The sequence below is a fragment of the Cygnus atratus genome, chromosome 1, assembly GCF_013377495.2.
Source record: "Cygnus atratus isolate AKBS03 ecotype Queensland, Australia chromosome 1, CAtr_DNAZoo_HiC_assembly, whole genome shotgun sequence".
Classification (NCBI taxonomy): domain Eukaryota; kingdom Metazoa; phylum Chordata; class Aves; order Anseriformes; family Anatidae; genus Cygnus; species Cygnus atratus.
In genome coordinates, this window is record NC_066362.1 from 195,787,678 (window position 1) to 195,809,872 (window position 22,195).

General features: G+C 36.8%; 1 protein-coding gene and 1 long non-coding RNA gene across 2 annotated transcripts in view; one reads left to right on the forward strand and one right to left on the reverse strand.

The window, feature by feature from the left end:
* CNTN5 (contactin 5) overlaps positions 1-22,195 on the reverse strand; it is a 680,315-nt gene that overhangs the window by 619,143 nt on the left and 38,977 nt on the right.
* Positions 237-17,360, forward strand: LOC118245924 (uncharacterized). Its single transcript, XR_004778025.2, has 3 exons — positions 237-384; positions 14,907-14,992; positions 15,102-17,360. It is a non-coding gene; the product is annotated as an uncharacterized LOC118245924 (long non-coding RNA).

A 22,195-nucleotide genomic window follows, 5' to 3' on the forward strand; every position in this document is an offset into this window, starting at 1 on the left:
TAAGACTGCTAATGTTTGTATACTGAACTGAACAACTGAATGTTTCTTGCTGGTAAACTCTGAGAGTTTTATATTTTCTTAAAATGTTTGTCCTAATTCAAGATGTGATCCTTAGCAGTGTAAGTCATCATTAGTCAGCAGAAATGGGAAATTCCTGATACTATGACTAAGTGGACTACCAAGGGTAAGCTTCTCAGGGTTTTATCAAATAGTTTTGCTGTTGTGATTTTGGAGAAAAAATATCTTTACCTCCAAAATTTTAGAGTGTTCCAAACTGCATTATAAATTGATTTAATGAAAAATAAGCTTCTAAGTATCTGAGTCATGAAAGAAAATAAGCCTCAGGAGCCTAAGTACTTCAGTACTACAAGACCTGAAAGATAGGTAAGTACATAATTTTAATTTCTGGGTCTCACCATTCTTTCACAGGAAGCCTGGAGGAGAGAATTGAATTTGGCCTTCACAGTCCCAGCCAAGAGCCTGATGCAACTTGACGGACATCTAACAAAACATCTCTTTAATCCAGTTCATACCATGCCCACTATTTGCAAAGAACCTCAAGTTCATGCATAAGCAAATTATGTGCTAACCATGTGTGGACCAATTCCTTATGCTTAGCAGAGTCTGTGTAATTCGGTGTCACAGGAGGTTATAAAATGTGTTGGCTTCTATTTTTAAAGGGATGTCTGTGAATAATTTAATTTGTGAATGTAAATGGAGGTGAATGTAAAGACTAAGTTAAGCCTACACTGGATAATCTCCTCAAGCTCCTACAGTAATCAGAGGGGAGAGAGGTTCCTTTGGAGTATGTCAGAATAGGCACTTTTCTTTGCACTAACTCCAAATGATGCCAGGGAGAATCAGGTTTGCAAGGACAGAATAAATCTCATGAACAATTAAGACTAACTCTGTGGTGAACTCTAAAATGCCAAGACAGAGCTCTTGTGCACTTCTGTTAATTAACTAATGCAGTAGGAGAATAAAAATAAAAAATAAATAAAAAGGCTTGATAGATAGTTATAGTTATACTGCAAAATTTTAGTATCTAATGCCAAATTTCAACTTGATGTGAAACTTTCCAGAATACAAGATGCCTTCACATTTTTTTGGCTACAGTCTCTCTGGAAGTCAGAGAATAGTTTCTGCCTAAAAATCATATACCTTATAGATCTTATAAAGTAGGATTTTTTCAGAAGATTTGTTTTTTTTTTCTTCCTGGAGAATTCAACACCCAAAAAGGTTAGTGCTGTCTCAGAAAATTACCATTTTATACATATGCATTTTCTACCTTTTGCTAGCCCTAAGCAATCAGACCTCCTGAGACAAGCCCATGCTGAAAAGTAAAAGAAACAAAAGTTTTTATTTTGATGCTTGCCAGACAGAGTTCTTCATTGCCAATGCAGTATGTGGGATAAAGTTGATGTTGTTAGACTGTCAATATACTTAATAACTTAAACAGAAAAAGATATTTTTTTAGAAAACAATAACTTGGCAGAGAAAGAGGAGAGGGGCTGTATGGGTATGAATTCAGTGAACAAGAGAAGAGGGATAGTCTGTGCAAACAGGAGAAATAATCATTAGTGACTTCTGGAAACAGCACAACTGCTGCTTACACAGACTGTGCGCTGTTGTGGAAGTGGAGTTGTAGTATGATGCTGGTGCAGCTGTCCTATGAGGAGAGGCTGAGGATCCTTGGTTTGTCTGACTCTGTCACATCTATCACTACCCATTAGGAGACTGAAGACAGAAACGACATCACCTTCTCATAGCCTTCTCTAAGCTGAACAATACACTATTCTCTCCCTCTCTTTATCCCTCTCCCCCCCACCCCCCCCATCATATGCTGGAGGTTGGCTTCCCAATGGAGGGGTAATCTTTTATAGAATCATCAAATTATTTAGGTTGGATAAGACCTCTAAAATTATCAAGTCCAACTGTTAATGTATCACTGCCAAGTCTACCACTAAACCATGTCCCTAAGCAGCATATCTACATATCCTTTGAATACCTCTACGGATGGTGACTCAACTGCTTTCTTGGGCAGCCTGTTCCAGTGCCTCACAACCTTCTAAGTGAAGAAATGTTTCCTAATATCCAGTCTACACCTCCCCTCCCTCCCATTGCTCAACTTGAGGCCATTTCCTCTTGTCTTACCACTTGTTGCTGGAGAGAAGAGACTGATCCCTACACCACTACAACCTCCTTTGAGATAGTTGTAGAATGGTGCAAAGAGTCTGACTAGACTTCATGTATAATTTGTTCCATATATTGAACAGTTCTAGAATAGATCAGTACCCAATCCTTTCTTTCAAGGGTCCCGTTTCAGTCATTCGATACTTTGTGTACAAGAAGCATATTTGCCTCAAGAACTTCAGCTCTCATTTGACCTGTAAAACAAAAAGTCCTTGCACAACCTCAAAGTTACAGTACTGATTATCTTCCCAAGATAAATAAATAAATAAATAAATAAATAAATAGGACATTGTCCTGCAATCTGCAAGTGAAATTTGAACCTAAGTTTCTTCAGACTAAAATCATTACAACCCCTCCAGTACATAGATAAATGTTTCTGAGTTTTTCTTTTACATGATAAAACTATTATACAAAACAACAGAAACCCATTGTGTGAACAAAAGTAAAATTAACAGCATTTTATGTAACATTTAGTGATCCTCAATTTACTCTTTCCAAAAGTTTTACAAAAAAAAAAAAAAGAGAGAAAAAAAAAAGAGTATTACAGTTGTGCCTAGACATAGCAGACAGCTTGATATAAAGGATTTAGATTTTTTTGGAGGATAAATAAGTAATGAGGAGCTTGACAATTTTGTCAGCGTACTTCATTTTTTTTTACATATTTTGCATCAACTTTATAACAGAAGCTAGTCTAATCATGATAAAGTTAATCTTTTTTTTTTTTCTATAGAAATCTCAGCTTTCTAGGAAGTTGTACAGTGAATGTCCTTAAATATAGACCATTAGGTAGAAATATTGCTCTATGCTATCTGTCACAGCTTCTCTTAAAAGCTTTGATCTAAAAGGCCTTTGCTTTTATGGTTAAAAAAATAAAAGGGCTTGCAATGAAATGGTAACACTTCATGATCTCTGACACACAAATGTCATTTTGTGGAAGCTTTGTATAGAAAACAAAAATACTTTAAAATACCACCTCTAACTGGCTTCTGAAAGAACACATATTTCAGGTTTGAAGAACTAAATTGTTTTTCCGCATATAAACATTCATTTAGGTCCCACTCCCACACAGCACTGACTCCTCCAATAAAGAGTATGACTCACATCAGTGGTAGTGAAGGATATTGACTTTTCTTTCCTGCACTAAACATCTGTCATCAGGATTACAAAATTATTAACTAAGATATATCACAAACTAGTACCACTGACTCCAGAATAGCTTTAGTTCAGTAGTTATTGAGCTCTCCAAGTCCTCTTTGGGTGCAAGCCTATTTTTATTGTCACAGTAAACCTATAAATGTCATTTGCTACCTCAGAAACAAAAGGATTTTAAGTCTTTTATATTAAGTCACATCTAAAGGCTTTCTTTATCTGTTAAATGCAATTCAGGCAAAAATACCAAATCCTAACTTTCTTATATAACTTTCAGAAACTCTTCTCTTATTTCTCTTCTCTTTCATATTTCTGAGACCCTTATACAAAAATCTTTTTAACATTAATATTCTTGACTACCTGAACTCCCTTTACTCCCTCCTTTTCCTCACTTTCCATTTTTTTTTATTTTATTATTATTTTTTTAATTTTATTCTACATATCGTCTCTGTCTCTTCAGGTAGTCACCTAGTCCTTAGCCTACCCCAAAAAGACCAGAATGCTGAGATATCTCTTTCTATTCTCACAACAGCTTGATTCATATCTGATTTACTCTATTATCGTTCTGTCACAAATACTTCTATAATGATCTCACGTGTAATCAATTAGGAAACAGTGTGCATCAAGTATTTTATGTTTATAGGGTATGAAAGCTGATGAATAAATGTTCATCTGTAATTTTTCAGGCATTCTTCCAGAGTGGAAAGAAAAGATATGTAGTTACATATGGCAGCTTAACCATATTTCCAAGGAAAACAAAAATTCCTAGAATGGCATATTTGTTCTATGAACAGGTGCATTCATGCATGTGCCAGTGCTACTGCTCTCACAGACAGCCAGATCTATATTTATAGTGCTGAAACGGAAAAACATGTACAATCATTTCCAGGCATGTAGAAACCCAGTCACAGGTGCTTTGAAGACTAGGAGTGGCACAGCTGTTAGTTTGTCGGGGTAAGGTCTGTTAATGAAACTGAATTGCTGGCTTATGGCAAATGAGCATTGCATGTGAATAAACTGATGGAGGTAAATCAGTGGCTGAAAACCAACAATATGACAGAAAAAATGTTAGTTATAAAACACTGACCTGGGGGACTCAGATGGAGGGTTATGCCTAATTAAAGTAACTAGAGTCAAATACACAATTCAAACAACAACATCTGTTAGGAAACAAAGCAACTGAAAAAGCATTTATTATGATGCTGAGTTTTAGGAGTAATTCACTTCAGGCAGGTTAACTGTGTTTGTCACATAACCGCCAGGCATTTTTCCATGCTTTGATAATAGTAAGGCATGTATGGGATACTTAAAGACAGAATGCCTTGAAACAAAGGCATTTAGGCCCTTCCTGGAGAGCCAGCTGTGGTTATTCCTGTGTTAGCATAGAAGCTCATACCAGAATAGGAAAAAGTCATATTTCCCCTGAATCCTGCTGTCTCTCTTCTATCACTAAAAGTTGTTTCATCTAAAATGGGAAAAGGAGTACAGTATCATAGAATATCCAACTGAGAGAATGATAGTTAAAGTAAGTCATATTTTGAAAGCCCCATGTAGGGGGTGGGAAATTCACTGTTCAGTTTTCATTCTCTTTTCTTTTACAACCTTTTTTTTTTTTTTCTTTTTTGCTCCCCCAGAAGTACGTTGATGCAAACTCCAGTGAGCCAAGACATCCAAGACTTTACTCTCATTACATGTAAGCAGCTGATTTATTGACTCCCAGTGGAGTCTCTCCATTGGCTTCAATAGGCTTCCAAAGAAATAAGAAATTTCCCCTTCATGTCAGTTTTCTCCTTTTAAGTATACAAAAGCAGTATAGAAAAAAAGAGAGGGAAGAGCCATGTGATGATTTCCATCTAAAATTTTTTCATTGCATTAGTCATGTTCATTCTTAAAAATTTAAATGAATAATATTCCCTTTCTTTCTTTCCCTGTGATTGACACGCAAGAGCATGTTTAATGACACAGAGTTCTTAGATGTATTTATACACAGAAAATCATTTTTAAACTGGATTGAATAGAAGATCTACAAGGAAGAAGAAGAAAAAAGAAGGTTCAAGCAATCTTAATTTATGTTAATAGAACACTAACATGTTACACACATGTAAAGCTGGTTTTGTGATACTCTTTGCAGCAGATAATTTCCTTCCAAAGAGACTAAAGCTTTTCTCTTTTTATATTAATAAAGAGACTTTCTTCCTTTTTTTCTTTTTTTTTTTATTCTTCGCTTTTCTCATATTGACCATGGTGTAAGTCATTTACCTGTTTAATATTCTATGATAAAATAAAAAGAGAAGACAATCAGGAAGAAAATCCTAAAAAGGATATTTAGAGCAATATTTTACTGAATAAAGGAGAACAAAGGACTGAAAAACTTTAAAATGAGCTTTCCATTTATATATTTTTTATCTTTTTTTTTTTTTTATGTTTGAGAACATTTTCGTCACTTTATCTTCTTTTTACAAAATTGCAGTCTTTTCAATTGCCCAATAATAATAATCTCATCTGGAATTATTAAAACAGTTTTTGCAACTATATTTTTCTCACTAGTCTTTTTTCTCTTCTAGTTTGAAAAGATTAATACATCTGTAGAGAAAGTTTAGTTATTTGTATAATCCACTTTACAAATATCCTAAGTCTCTGTATCATAAGACCTGAAGGAAGTCTAGACTCTAGTGAATCTACTTAGGAATTATTTATGCTTATAATTTTCAGATTTAATGCACAAAATTACATAATGTGTTATTTAACAAAGACTAACCTAAAACACTGGCTGAAACTTGTTTGAAACCTGTGCCAAAAAGCTAAATTAAATCATTCACTGTTGCATTATATTATCACCAGATATATACATAGGTCTTTTCAACTCTTATCTCTTAAAATGAATGAATAATTCTCTAAAGTTTGGAAACAGGAGCTAGGATTTTTATTTAAAGCCTTGGATTCTTTCATTTATTTCATAGTCTTCAGCTAGAGATCAAATGCTAAAGAGTTCCATGTTTAGTACACATAGATGCCATGTTAGCTTAAAGCAAAGCTAGACAATGCATATGCATTTTGGTTTAGATCACTTTGGTCTTGGATCTCTCTTGAAGATGGAACAGGGTGGAGAATTTAAAAGCACACAGGTGAGGTAGTGTGAAGTGCCAACTGAACTGCCTGACCTCATTCCATGCACATCAAGATCTCTGTTTGACTTGGAGCCATAATGCACAGCCAGCACACAGCACAAAGTCAAAGGCAGGAGCAGCTGTAAGAGAAGTTCCTACATGGAAGAGGCATGGAGTACATTGAATTTATGATTAATATATTCTGTATTATTTATGTAATTAACTTAATTAACTGAAATGTAACCAAATAAATACAAACCAGGAATTAAGATACTACCTGAATACATGTAGAGGAGAAAAAAAAAATCTCTTCTAATTGACTTAATTAAAAACAAAACTTAATAATTAAATAACAGCAATGAAGTTTTCTAACTTTGCACAGATGTGCCCTTTGTGATATTTGATGAAAAATCATCCACCAAACACAATTGCATTATGTGGAACCATGTTTCTACACAGCGATTAAACTACGATATCTTTTCTTTCAACCGTGACATCTCTTTTCTGCACTGGAAGATCTGGAGAATATACAGGACTGGAGTTATCTCTTGATTTTTCCTCTGAATTAAAAATCTGTTGTAAGAGAGGTACAAACTTCTTGTAAGTTCTCCCTCTAGTTTTAAGCTATATATGATGAGAGACTTGCAAGGATGTTGAAAAAAATCTGCTAAATCAGATGGATATAGCAAGAATACAGTGAAATACAGAGATTCCAAAGCTTAAGGGTCAGTTTTCATCCTAACTCTTTATAAAAAGCTAAAATTTTCATAATTTTTTCCCAAAATAATAATTCTAAATAGATTTATTTCCAAAGCATTTCATTAAGGTGTCTTTAATTATTTCAGACTTCTTCAAATCAAAATGTTTAATTTTAATTTAATAAACTGTCCTGCTAGATTTCTATTAAAATCAGTTCTAATACTAAACATTTCAAGCGTCACATTGCTAATAGAAATGTCTCAGCTGATGTTTCTGATATCCCTACTTTTCACATTCTTTAATACATCTACAGTTGTGTTTCTGATGAAATCATATTGAGTTTGTATTCCTATCAGAGGGAGATCTACAGCATGTTGCTGAGACATAGACAATTTCTGCTGGCAAAAAAAATACTGAAAATACCCCATAACTGGAAATACCTTACAGTTTTCAAAGGTAGAGCACTGATAAGAAAATTCAGTTTTAAAATTTTTGATGTTTCAAAACTAAATACTCTGCACCTGTTCAAAAAAATAAAATAATCTTGGTTTCAGCTGATCAGCATATGACATTTAGATTTTTCTCAGACTTATTTCCTCATTAACAATTTGATTTTAAGAAAACTGCAGCTTCCTTTGTGTAAACAAACAAGCAAAAATCCAAAAATCTGTTGGTGATATTTGATTCCTAACTAGTTACCTTGGTAACATTTTGCATATATATTGCATTAACTAGCATGGGCTGGTGAAGGAGTATATGCAACAATATAGGTCTATTAATATGAACGTAAATTTTAGTAGGAATGCCAAGGAGCAAGCTTCATTTCTTCAACAGGCTATTATATTATGGAAATGTGTTTTCTAGCTGTTGTGCCTGTCTAGACTACTATCAGCAGCTTGTATTCATTTTGAAAGCCTGCAGCTGGTCCATGCAAAGTTTGCTGTTTTGCAGCCCATCTGCTCAAAGGAAGAGATCTGTAACACTGCCCAGTTTGGAGTTATGCTCCCTTATCATTGTAGCTGTGGTTTCTAAGTAGAACTCTGACAACGATGGTTGCTTTCTCCTTTTAGACCCCATTAAATTCACTTCTATCTGGGCAGTTGGCTATCTGGCCAGTGAAACCAGGGACAGCTGAGAATCAAGTGAAACCATTCGGGGAGTAGCATCCTTTCATTTCTGTGGCTACTTGATCCCTGAAGTCCCGCTGAAACTACAATGCTGACTGTGCTTAGGAGATGAGAAGGCGGCAATGAGGCCACGAAGTGTGAATAAATGAAGGTGTTAAATGCAGGAGACAAAAATAAAAGCCCATGCTTGAAACTACGTGCATTATACACAGCTAATATGCTATGACATTTCCAGGATCTCCTGAGCAAGGAAATCCTGAACTTGATCTTTAAGCAAAGTTTTAGAGAACGAGTCCAACACACTCTTTTCAGAAGTACTAGCTATGTTGTTAGTAAAATTTCAAAAACAAAAACAAAAAAAAAACATATTCCCACTATCCTTATTTTTAAAGATAGAAGTAGAATTCTTTTTCATTATCTACATTTCATTTAATATTCTGAAGGGGAAAATTTGACTGCAGCTCATAAATAACCACTTTCTGTGTGACCAAAATCCACAAACTGATTTATATTGTTTTGAGTTAATCTTGTCGTGTTGTAACTTACCCTTGTTGGTATCAGCTGATTACCACTGATTTAAGAAGGAACTGGAAAAGATTATTGAATGTATATAACAGTTGTCCGTAATTAAAAGTCTCTCTTTAGCTACAGGTTGAGTATCAGGGCTCTGTAATGGGTTAATGTGTTCTTGATCAAACTCCTGCCAACCTGAGGCACTAAGATACTGGTAGAGTCAGCAGAAATGGTAGAATATGGATAAGAGTGACTGATTAAGTGTTCTGTAGCAGTGTGTAGGAATTCCTTGCATGAATTTCTCTTGGCTAGTTGGCCACTGTAGCTTTTTCCCTTGTTCTTTCTCTTGCCTGCTTAGTTGTGACTTCTAGAACTTGCTGTTCTGCCTCTGCCTTCTTGTCCCTGTTATCATTTGTTTTCTGCTATAAATTTCTCCTGAGGCTCAGAAAAATAACTGCTAACCTTGCTTCTGATCACATTCTTTATACTAGTTCCTAGCCTGTGAGAGCTCTTAAACTCCTTTCTCTTCTGGCTTGTGAATCCATGTCTTCACCTCTGGTTCTAGCCTCATTATAATCATCAGGACCAATGGTGCAGGTTCCTGGTATGATGAACCTTATACAACCAGTAAAATGATGAATCAGAACAAGAAATCAGTCAAAGCAAGTGATTTTGAATCCAGAAATATACTATGTACTACTAATTGACTTTCTATCTAGCTTTTAAATATTACTATACCATAGTTAATTGAGATGCTAAAGTAACGTAGCATTACATTCTCTCTCAGAGTAGTCCAGTTTGCATGGAATATGTGTATTGTTTTTTAAGGATTGTATCACTAGAAAAGATGGTCTCTCTACAGCATAGAACTTGACCTGGGTAAACTCTGCTCTTACGTATGGTATTCTTGGGGCCTTTAAATGTAACTTTTTTGTATGTGTATGCTTTCAAAGTGATTGAGAAACAGCAATAGTTGAGTTGTAACCCATAAAAACACTGCTTCTGTAGACAGCATGACACTAAAGATAGGTTGCATACCCTGGGGAATGATTGGAGGTTATGCAAAAATGTATGAAAATATGAGGGTGTGTGAGTAACATTGAATTGTGTTGGAAAATGAATGCAAAGAGCAGAAACACATGGAATAGTTCCCTAAAAGAGAATAAAGTGGTAGTTGGCAAACCATAGTAAAATCAGAAGTATAGCGAACATGGAGGGACTTCTTCCCACCACTTTGAGTGCTGACTATTGTCAGAAATTAGGAAAAAAGCAAGCCCTCTTCTCTTCTATTAACGAAATGTATGTTCTTTCTGTCCTCTGTGGAAGAAGAGCTAAGGAAGAAAAGGCATCTCAAACACTTTCCCATGATTTACTTACCCTAGACAGGCTAGATATGACCCTTAATTTGGCTGGATGTGCATTGATTAGGACTGAATCTCATTAAGACAAAATCTACTGGGGGAGGTGCAAGAGAAAATATAATATTGATTAAAAAATAAAATAATCCTCCTCTCTCTCTCCCTCCTGACTGTCTTAGTTCATAATTAGCCTTCCCATCTAGCTTTCCTCCTACATGTTATGTAGCTGTCAGTCTAACAGGAAACACGATCATAAGAATGCAATTAGAAATTTCAAATTAGCAGTTAAGCACTGAAAAGGGATGGGAGAACCTGCATCATCCCCTATATGTGGCTTGACTGAAGCTTGATTGTAATAATGTGCAATAAAGACTTTTAATTCAGCATAAGAATACAACTACTATTATGCTACAGTTTGCAAAACCCTAAATATTTTTCTTATATGAGATGACCAATAAAGGTAGCTAATTTGCAACACTAAAAATAAGGTCGTTTTCTTCCTAAAATACAGTAACAATATTGAAAGGGCTACTTCAGGCCCATGGCAGGATTATTTAACAGAGAAAGCCTTAAAAGGCAAACTTAGCCAATATTGTCTCTGTGTTATTGCTGCAGAAAAGGAATAAATCAGAAGTGGTAACATTCCCCTCCCTCCTGGTTTATGTTTTTTTTTTAAGAAAGAGTGCTCACTTTCTTGATAAAGGATCAGACAGTAATGAGTAAGTACCAAAACTATGCTTTATTTTATTTATTTATTTATTTTACAAGCTTCAGCACTGACAGTGATGAGTCCAAAGGATTTATACGTATTTATTTATGTATTTTAACAGCACACAGACAGTTCAATTTCTACTTTACTTGGAGGTATTTGAAATTGTTTACCTAATAGCATCAAGGAACAAGATGCAAAGTGTTAACAGTTCATGAGTCCAGGGAAGGATTGTTTCCATGGGTTTGTTCAAATTTTATTTGAGACTATCAGCATCTGTTTTAGAATTTACAACATTGTAAAGTAGTAATTTAACAATTATCCTGTGTATTCTGGTTGCTACTTAGTCATAGGCAAATTTCATGGGAAAGGCTCTTAACAAACAACAACAACAACAAAAGGGTGGTAAATTTGGTGTATGAGCAAGGTAGTTTTTTCCTGAGAGAAAAATAATTTTAGCTGACATATTAAAAACATAAATGATTCAGTATTTGGGCTCTTCACAATGATCACTCACTGGGTAATGAGCAAAAAAAGCTGCTGTAAGCATCTTCAGCTGGCTTGTGTCACCGTAGGACAACTGACTTCACCCAAGTGATGCACTTCTCCTCTCTGTTAAGATCTATGCCAAGCTGAAAATTCAATAAGATTTATTTCTAATGACCATTTAATAGATTGCTAATTTTTTCATGTTTGAAACTCAGAGTTTCAAAAAGAGTTGTTCAGTGCTATGTGGTCTAAGAGACTTAAAGTCCAAAGCCCTCCTTCAGCTCAGTAAAAGAGAAAAAGCAACTCATGTGTGTCTGAGATGAAATAGTATTAGATGCTGTGGAGGTTTTATGCTTTTGGGCAGCTAAATTCCACCACAACCACTCTCTCACTCCTCTTCCTCAAAAGAATAGGGAGAGATGAAAGTATGATTGGAAAGAAGAAGGCTCGTGTTGAGATAAGGATAATTTAATTAAAGGGAAAAAAAAGAAAAGAAAAAAAAAAAAGAGGGAAAAAAACAAGCAAAGGCTGTAAGGAAGAAAAGAGGGGGAAAAAAGTCTTTACTTCCCATCAACAAGCAATGTTCGGCCAAATCCTGGGAAGCAGGGCCTCGATACATGTAGTGGTTGTTTGGGAGGACAGATGTCTGTAAAAAGCGTCCCCCTCACCCTCTCTCCTTCTCCTTTCCCACCTTTTATTGATGAGTGTGACACCACATGGTATGGAATATGTCTTTGGTCGGTTTAGGTCAGCTGCCCTGGTGATATCCCCTCCCCATCTCTTGCCCACCCCCAGCCTACTGGTCCTGGAGTGGAGGGGGTGGGGTGGGGGTGGGTGTGGTGGTGGTGGTGGCGTAGAGGGAGTCTTGGTTCTGTGCCATTATTGCTTAGCAGTAGACAAAACACTGGCGTGATACCAATGCTGTTCTAGCTACAAGTGCAAAGTGTAGCACTATATGGACCACTGCAGGGAAAGTTAACTCCATCCCAGCCAGACCCAGTACAGAAGCAAACCAGGTATGAGAGAAACTGATGGAGTAAAGGAGAGGAAATATGAATTTCAGAGCTTCTACTGGGGCTTACACTTTGCTGCAGACACGTTTGTCCTTGTGAAAATAGAATAACCGCCCCCCCACCCCCCTAGGTTTGTTACCACCAGCAAAAGATTAAAGATGAGACAAATTTGTCATCTTTACTTGTTTTTGTTTGGTTGCTTTTAGTTTTTTCCCCCCATCTTCAGAAGTAGAAGACCAGAAGAAAAATAAAATGGAGCAGAAGGGCAGACATATAAGTGAAGTTAATAAAAGCTTTTCTTTGTTTTTGACAATGTTGTATGCTGTCTGACCATTTGTTCAAATGGTAATGAACAAAATCATGTGACAGTGGACACACATGTTGAGTGGAGATAACAGCTGGGGAGCAGTGTTGGGGAAAAAAAAAAAGGAAAAAAAAAGAAAAAAAAAAGAGATAATATAGTTCATCATCTGAGAAAGGAAACCTGCCTCAGAAAACCCAAAGGCTGAATGGGAGCAATCTGTCATCTGGATAACAGTGACGTTATCATGATGGTGAAATCAAAATATGCCCAGATCCAAAGTGAGGTGGTGCAGTCCCTGTTTGCAATCATGTGTCAGAGCTCTGAAATCAGGAAAATATTCAGAATCTGTCAAACCCCTCATCGAGAAAATATTCAATACTTGTATCATCAAGGTTTTTAATATTGTAGGATTTCTGGTAGTCAGACATTTAAAACACTTTTTGGTTGGTTTGTTTTTAAACAATAAACTGTGGAAAAGCAAGATCCTACTATTACTTGACTAATAGAATGTTGCAATACTGAGCCTGAGGAAAAAGCAGGAAAATTTAAAGAACTTTGATGAATGATAAATCTTAGGTATATTAAGTGTTTGGGTCTCCCATCTTAAAAGCTACTTGTTCTCTTCATATCTTAGTGAAATTCAGATCAGATATCTTCGGTCAATATGCTGTTTTGTGTTTTCAAAAACATTTAAACAGATCTATGGCATTCATTTAATTTAAATTAAAAATGGTATTTCCCTTTTTACATTTTTCCCATCACTGCAGGGGTTTAAGGATTCTTTTTAAAAATGGAAGACTTTTGTCTTGCTTTTTAAGAGATGTACGTTCTTCCTAGAACTTTTATTCCTGTCTTGTACTGTAGTTCACTTCTTCAGACCTAGTCATTTAGAAGAGTAGCTTTCCTACTCCCTTGCACTTTTCTGTTCTTTTAGTAAAAATTCTTTTGTCTTCCTTAAAGCCATAATAAAAGAAACAATAGTGAGGATCTCCTTTGAGAGGCACATAATAAAATTCACTGTCAAATTCACATGAGAAATTTCCTAAAGGTCATTCTATGCTGCACTAAACAATGTTGTTAGCATGTCATTAGAAGATTTTTTTTTTACCTTTGAGGTTAGTGGATAACCTTCTATATGAAAGTCAGCAGAGAGAACCAAAAATATCTTGCAAAAATATTATTATTTCCTACCTCCACTTAAATCTAGAAAAAATAGGAAGCCAACAACAGCCAGTAGGAACAGAGTGCTATAGTGTATAGTACACAGTACTGCATTGCTGTCTGGAAAAATCTAATAGAAAAATAAGCACCTGTAAGATCAGAGAAAAGAAAAAATGTAGGTCGATCTCTTGCTATTGCTAAAGATCTAGTTAACAAAATAATTACTTGACTTGTGTGCAAATAATCACAAATCCTTGGAGAACACAAAAAAAAAAAAAAGTGAAAAAACAAAATTCAACTTCTGTATGTCAGAGTTTAGTGTTGTGGATGAAATTAAAAAAAAAAAAAAAAAAAGAGGTAAACATTCTATTTCTCTTGAGAAGACTAAGCATTAAATTTAGTAAACAGAAACATTACCCCAAGGAGAAATTGGAAACTTCAAAATGAGTTACAAACCAAACAGAAAACCAACACCTTATGTTAGATTTTTAAAGCAGAAACTCAAAAAAAAAAAAAAAGAGAGAACCCCATTATCAAAGAAAGGAGAAAAATGTTGATCTTAATATACATGTTCAGAGGTTTTTGTATGCTCACATTTACAGTTTGCAGGATCCATCAAAATAGTCTTTTTTTTTTTTTTTTTTTTTTTTTCCAAGAAGATTACAAGGAGAAATAATTTATTGCTTGTTGTAATTTTGGATGAATTTTGGACAAAATGTGTTTTCATACTTGGAAATGGGCTTATGGGCTTGGAGCCATGCTCATATTTTACCAAAGAGCTTCAGGGAAAGATACTCAATATGAGATTTAGGCAGTTAAGTTCTTGCAAGAAAATTTGTGTTAGTCGAATCATTTGACCTCTGGTGCAGACTACAGTTATAAACACATACATTTATCCATATCCAAAGACATATATGAATGAAAATAGGACTTTGGTACTCCTGGTGTTAGCTTGGGTTTATTTAGGAGATCAGGAGATCTCCTTAGAGACTTAGAGACTTAACTATTGTCTCTAGAGATCTGTTAGCTTTTAAAATTTTCAATTTAAGTTTTTTTTTTTTTTTTTTTTTTTTTTTTTCCCCAGCATTCTCAGCAGCTGAAGAAGCTCTATCGCTGTCTGCAGGGGCAATGGCACTATGGCACTAAATGGAGTAACTCCTAGATCTGTAGGTCAGATCTTTATCTCTGTGGTTTATTGGACACATGTTCTTCTTCTGACCAGTAATATTATCTGATGGCATTTCCGTAGTTTATACATTTGATGGATTGCCCTATACAGGTGGAGCAACAGCAACCAGAGAATGCAGCGAGTGAACAGTGATGTGACGGTTGGACCAACTGCTGGAGCAGAAGAAGGGACTAAATGCTCAGGGGCACTGCCTGAGGCTGCCTGGGACTTCCAGAATTTGTGCAACACTCACAGTGACATACCAGCACAGCTTTCCATGGCTAGTTTCAATGATGTCTTCTGGCACATCTTCCAGGCCCCCATGACCCCACATTGTATGGAAAAAGGGGCAGCTAGAAACCGCGCTTGTATAAGTGGAGGATGCAGAATTCCAGGAAGGCAGAAACTGTAGGCTTGTGAGTTTTGTGACAGGATGAATGCTCTTTCCCTGCTTGCACCTGTGCATTTACAGAATGTATTTAATGCCCCTATAAAAGGTGAGGAGAAACAAGTTTTCTCACACTATATTAGGGACACATCAGAGTTTTGAGTTGGGTTTTGACCAGATGACTTCCAAAAGTCACTTCTAACCTAAATGATTGTGCCATACTACTCAATTATTCAATGATATTATCATATTTGAGCTTTCAGAATTACAGGCACGAATAATCACGTGTGTATCCTACAGATTCTATTCAATCAAGAGTAGTGGATCAACATCCCTTGAGGCACTGGGATTAATATTTCCATGCTCTATTGCTCCCATTCACGAATTTAGGTTGGGCAAATGGTGAACAAAATTACAGACGCAAGCACACACACGCATCCTGTGACTCCCAAAATCAGAACCCTGATCCTGTATCCTCCATAAATATTTTCTACCTCACAGCAGGATATAATCCATTTTTTTCTCCTACTTATCACACACCATCATCCTTTTAGCTGGTCTCATTCTCAGACATACCTGAGTAAATCTCACCACTCCAACACATGGAATATGTCCTACTCCTATTTTCTGATTAAGAAATATACTGTGAGTTTGGAGCAATTAAAATGCTACTTCTATGTACCATCTTTAAATGTTTTGTATATCACCAGTAACACATTGCAAAAAGTGCCATGAACCCTCTTTCATTCTGTGCATTAAAAGTAGCTATATTTTCAAAATTATCTGTACATCTTAACTGCCATAACCTCAATACTTGATGTTGATTCATCATCCATGAAGAACTTTTGATAAAGAGTAAATATCTCTACCTTCCATGTCACAGGTACCTGTTGAACAGGGCTATTTTGAGCCTATTATGCAGGAATCTGAGTGTTATGTGAAATAGATACCATCTCCCCATAATCCAGAAAAGGTATTTGTTTTTTCCTGTACTCAAATTTCCCTGAGAATTTGCTCCAAGGAGGTAAGTACCTCTAGTCTTTTCCCATCTGATGTTAGACACTAGATATCCTAAGAGAACTTTGTACTACCAAAAAAATGATAAGGAAAACATAGCTATCTGCTTTATAGGATTTGGGGTTCACCAGTTGATCTATAAAATCATTTGCTTAGGGAATGGCACCAATCTGTCTTGCAAAATTGCTCTGGCAATTTATGCTTGTTCAAATTCACAGACTTTAGTGAAGCTAATCTTCATTTAAGAATATATGTCAAGTCAATCAACTTGATTTTAAGGTATTAAATTGTTCATCGTTCATACTTATTCATCTTTTTACTATTGAATATGTATTTTGTGACTAATAAAAGACCCACTTAGTATATTTTGAGCACATTTTTTTATGCCAGCATAACATGAAATGTGTACAAATAAACCACAACTGAAAATGAACAAAAATGTTGTAATGAATTAAATGAACATTTTTAATTTTGAATTTTCTCATTGATACATTTACACAAAAAATAAATGTTTCATTTAAATATTTTTTCCATTTCTCATAAACTGTATTGTCCAACAGAATACTAACTGTAAAATTTCAATCAACTACAGAAATTAAATTTTGAAGATTTAAACATTTTTCTCAACTTTTTGCTAAAAAGATAAAATTTTTGCCTGAAATGAGCAGTTTATATGCCTTCACTGACTATACATCCCTGCTACTGAAATCAGACCATTTGTATGAAAAGCAATATTTTTGGATCAAAATGAGATTTCCCCCCCCAAAAAAAAAGTACATTTTAAAAAATTCTAACAACTTTTATCCAAACTTAATTATTTTTCAAAACCTATGTTCTCTAATTTATATCAAGATGCTTTTTATCACATTCTTTGTTTCACAGTCTGATGCTTTCAACTAAACTAGCATATACAATTTGTAAGAACAAATGTATTTGTATTAAAAACACTGGAAGTTAATTTAAACATGCAGTTTCTTTTTGCAAATTATGAAAATTAAAAATAAGATGAATTTTGATGTGTCTTAGAGTACTTTTATGTCTGATCCTCAGAAGACATTAAGTCATTTTTAATGAATCCATATTTACTAGTTGTAATAGTCACATTTGTAGTGCTAACAAACACACATCTAGGGACTGGGTGGGAAACAAGTATTCTGTTTCACACACACACACATAAAAAAAAAAAAAGAATAATTAGGTTTTGTTCTCTTTTCAGTGTAGAATTTTAAATTATTTTGAAATTGTCTATTATAATAAGCAAGTAATAAGGATGATTTAGTGTATATTGAAACAGAGAATGGACTTTTCCAAGCAACTACTTGTGTATTGAGAGATGAGTGGTTTTTTATTATTTTTTATTTTTATTTTTTCTTAAATTATCAAATAATTGAGGTTCAAAGGATCCAATCCAAATTCCTGCTCATTGTAGGGAGATCTGACCAGGTTCCTCCAGTTATGGTCCTGTTGTTATTGAAAAACCTCTAAGGATGGAGGCTGCACAACCTCTCCAGGCAACCTGTGCCACTGGCTGGCTGCCTTTAAAGAGAAAAAGTTCTCTTATCGGGTCAGTATGAATCTAATACTTCTATTTATGCCCAATGCCTCTTGTCTTCCTACCCTGCACAAGAGTGAAGAGCCTGGCTCTGCCTCCTCAGATACCTCCCTTTAGGCACTGAGGGGCTGCTGCTACATCCCCCTGAAGATGGGGGATCTCAGCTACCTAATCCCCTCCTCACACGGTAAATACTTCAGCCCCCACCATCCTGCAATTTTGGCTTGATTTTCTGCTCAGAGTCCCCTGGCTAAGTGTGTAGGAAGCTCACCCATTTTGGATATTACACAGATCCTGACAGCTTTATGCAGAAGCCACAGTTTTAAACAAGCCAAAATTATGTGAAGAGCTTTCTGGGCAAGAAAAGAGGAAGATTTAGAAAATAATTCGTGCTTAATGCACAGAGGATTTAGATAAATAAAAGCATTGCTTGCATACACCTCATTCAGCTGATCTACTCAAATTGTCTGCTTGACAAAATTTATTGTTCAATAAAACTAATTTTTGAACTCTGTGCTTGTTTGACATTGCTGAGTATATGCTCTTGTCTTTCCCTAGCTTTACTACCATCACTTGCTCTTCCTGTCTCTTTGTGACCTCCTTCATGATCTTGTTTGATGTTTTCCCAACCATTTCTCTTTGCACTATAGCACAGCGAGATTCTGCTGTCCTCCCTCCCTATAGGCCATACTTGTTTAGTAATCTTCTGCAAATCCCAGATCAGTACTGAGAATATCTCCCAATCTTTTGGTTTTTTTTGACATGCATGTTCCAGCCAGTCTCACATTATGATTTCTGCAACACCTCTTTTATAATCATATTTATCACAACTAGTCTGAACCAATACTATCATTTTAACCAGTGAACAAATTTAATCTGCTAGCGATCTCCCTTTATTTGCTTTACTGTATTTAGCTGGGCATCAGGAATACAGAATCAGTCTCTACTCTTTTGGCCACTTGTGTAAGATTGTTACTAGCATTTCGACTGCTAAGCCAAGGAACTGCTTTGTAAGACTTCCTCTTTATACTTCAAATTACACTGATGTACAATTTATATTCAAAACTTGATATATTTCTAAGATTTAGATATTTTTTGTCCAAAAAGTATCCATCTGTAGTCCTTATCATTAACAGTTCTTCTATTTTTATTCCTATAAACACCATCTAGCAACCTCCTTCAAACTGTGGAAACTAAAATATGTTTGTAATTCTGACCAGTTAGTTATTTGGTTGTCGTAATAATCTTTCCATCTGCGGTGATTTCACACTGATGGGCAACTAACCATCACCATGCTCTCACTCATTCTCCTCAGAAGGACAGGGGGAGAAAATATTATTAAAAAAACGCTCATGGGTTGATATAAGGACATGGAGTTGTTACTGTCACAGGCAAAACAGACTCAGTATGAGGGAGATTCATGTAATTTATTAACAGTCTAGAGCAGTGAAAACTAAAAACACCTTCTCCCTCATCCAACCTCTTCTACGTCCTCCCCCAAGCAGTGTAGAGAATGGGGTTTGTAGTTAGTCCATAACTCTTCACCTCTGCTACTCCTTCGTCTTCACTCTTTTCCCCTGCTACAGCATAGGTTCCTGAGCCACAATAAGCCTATGAATAGATTAAATAGGAAATAGCTCATGTGGTAGCCCTTGAGCCTGTCCGTACAGTACCAGCTGTACTGGTGTACAAAATGTGCTTTACACCACAGCGAGGGAACATGGTTTCAGTTGAAGCCTTCAGCATAAAGCCCCAGGATAAACCCAGGGTTGACTTAGGTTGGTTAGGTGTATCACATCCCCTATCACCCACAAATCTCTGGAAAGGATGAGAGATGTAACAGGATGTTAAAGACTATGCTGATGGTTTGCGTGCTGGGGGATGGAAGCACTGGGAAAGAAATTTACCAGAAATTACTTGACGTGTTAACAGAACAGAATCTGCCAACCATCCTGTTTCTGCCAACATTAAGCCCCTACATACTATAGAAGGAGATAAAGTCTCTGTAGTGCATGAAGGGAAGTGTCTGAGGAAGGCAGTATGAGTTACTTCTCCCTTCCACCTTCTCATAGAATCCTCTTCACTCAGGGACCTGGATGCACTCAGTGGGCAATGCAGAAGGATAGGGAGGCCAAGTGTGCACCTCAAGGGTATTTAACCTGGGATGAAACTAATCTGTAATCTGAGGTGTTTGTGGTGCTGAACCAACAATGAATCAACTTCTCAAGGAACTGGGCCAGTGCAGCAATGACTCAAGCTAAACTGGTGGTTGTGTCCACCACTTCAATATGCTGCTTCTCCTGTCCTGAGTGACCAACTTGATGAATGGTTCCTAAGTCATTGATAATTCTGATGGGAATTTTGAGAAGTGGGAGAGGCCTACTGAATGGGAAGATAGTATGCATATACCTGTTAAGGGACAGGTGACAGTGGTGATTAAAATGTATACATCTTTATGTTGGATATAACAATGATTAGAGGATACAGATATATTAAAATGTGTGGAAACTGAGCATGATGTAAATGCTGTGGAATAAGGGGTGGAGGTTGTACTGGTTATGGCTGGGATGTGTTAACTTTCCCCACAGCAGCTCATGAAATATCGTGTTTTGCACTTCTAGCTAGAACAGTGTTGATATCTCACCAATGTTTTGGCTATTGCTAAATAGTGCTGGCACATCATCAAGGCTGTCTCTCCAATTTTGCCCCCCGCATCAAAAGCCAGTAGGCTGGAGGTGGGCAGGACGTGGGGAGGGGACATAGCCAAGATGGCTGGCCCAAACTGACCAAAAGGATATTTTATATCATATGATGTAACGTTCAGCAATAAAAGCTGGGGATGGGAAGGAGGAGATCGGGAGACTCTTGTTATGAAGGCATTAGTTTTCCCAAGAAACCACTATGTATATTGAAGCCCTATTTCCCAAGAAGTGTCTGAACATTGCTTGCTGGTTGGAGAATTTATTCTTTCTCCTTTGCTTTTTACCTTTCATTCCACTGCTCTTATCTCGAAACACACAAGTTATTATTACTATTTTTTCCTCCAACTCATTTTCTCTTCTCCCCTCTTCCCCCCATCCTGATGAGGAGAGGGAGTGAGAGAGCAGGTATGTGGTACTTAGCTGCATATCAGTGTTAAACCACAGCACATCCTGATCTGATATCCCTCTTTTCCACCTCTTCATTTAAGTTTTTGCCTCAGTAGAATATTGCCAACCAAATTAAATGCCTGAAATTCATTACATACCTGTCTTTTATATAGATGAGAGAAAGGCTGTTGATGTAGTCTACCTAGACTTCAGCAGGGCCTTTGACATGGTGTCCCATAATATTCTCCTGGAGAAGCTGGCAGTCATGTCTTGGACGGGTACACTCTTTGCTGGGTTAAAAGCTGGCTGTACGGCTGGGTCCAAATAGTAGTGGTGAATGGAGTGAAATCCAGCTGGCTACCACTCACCAGTGGTGTTCCACAGGGGTCGATATTGGGGCCCATTCTCTTTAATATCTTTATTGATGATTTAGACGAGGGAATTGAGTGCACCCTCAGTAAGTTTGCAGACAACACCAAGTTGGGGGGAAGTATCAATCTGCTGGAGGGTAGGAAGGCCCTTCAGAAGGACCTGGACAGAATGGGTCTTTGGGCAGAGGCCAATGGGATGAGGTTCAACATGGCTAAGTGCCGGGACCTGCACTTTGGCCACAACAACCCAATGCAATGCTAGAGGCCTGGGGGAGAGTGGCTGGAAAGCTGTGCAGAGGAAAAGGATCTAGGGGTGCTGTTTGATAGTCACCTGAACATGAGCCGGCAATGTGCCCTGAACATGAGTCGGCATTGACCAAGAAAGCCAACTGCATCCTGGCTTGTATCAGGAATAATGTAGCCAGCAGGACCAGGAGGTGATCGTCCCCCTGTACTCTGCTCTGGTGAGGTCGCAACTCGAGTACTGTGTTCAGTTTTGGGCCCCTCAGTACCAGAAGGACATTGAGGCCCTGGAGCACGTCCAGAAATGGGCTACAAAGCTGGTGAAGGGTTTGGAACACAAGTCTTATGAGGAGCAGCTGAAGGAACTGGGGTTGTTTAGTCTGGAGAAGAGGAGGCTTAGGGAAGATGTTATTGCTCTCTACAACTACCTGAAAGGAAGGTGTAGGGAGCTGGGGATCAGCCTCTTCTCACAGATAACTAGTGATAGGACTAGAGGGAATGGCCTCAAGTTGCGCCAGGGGAGGTTCAGGTTGGAAATTAGGAGA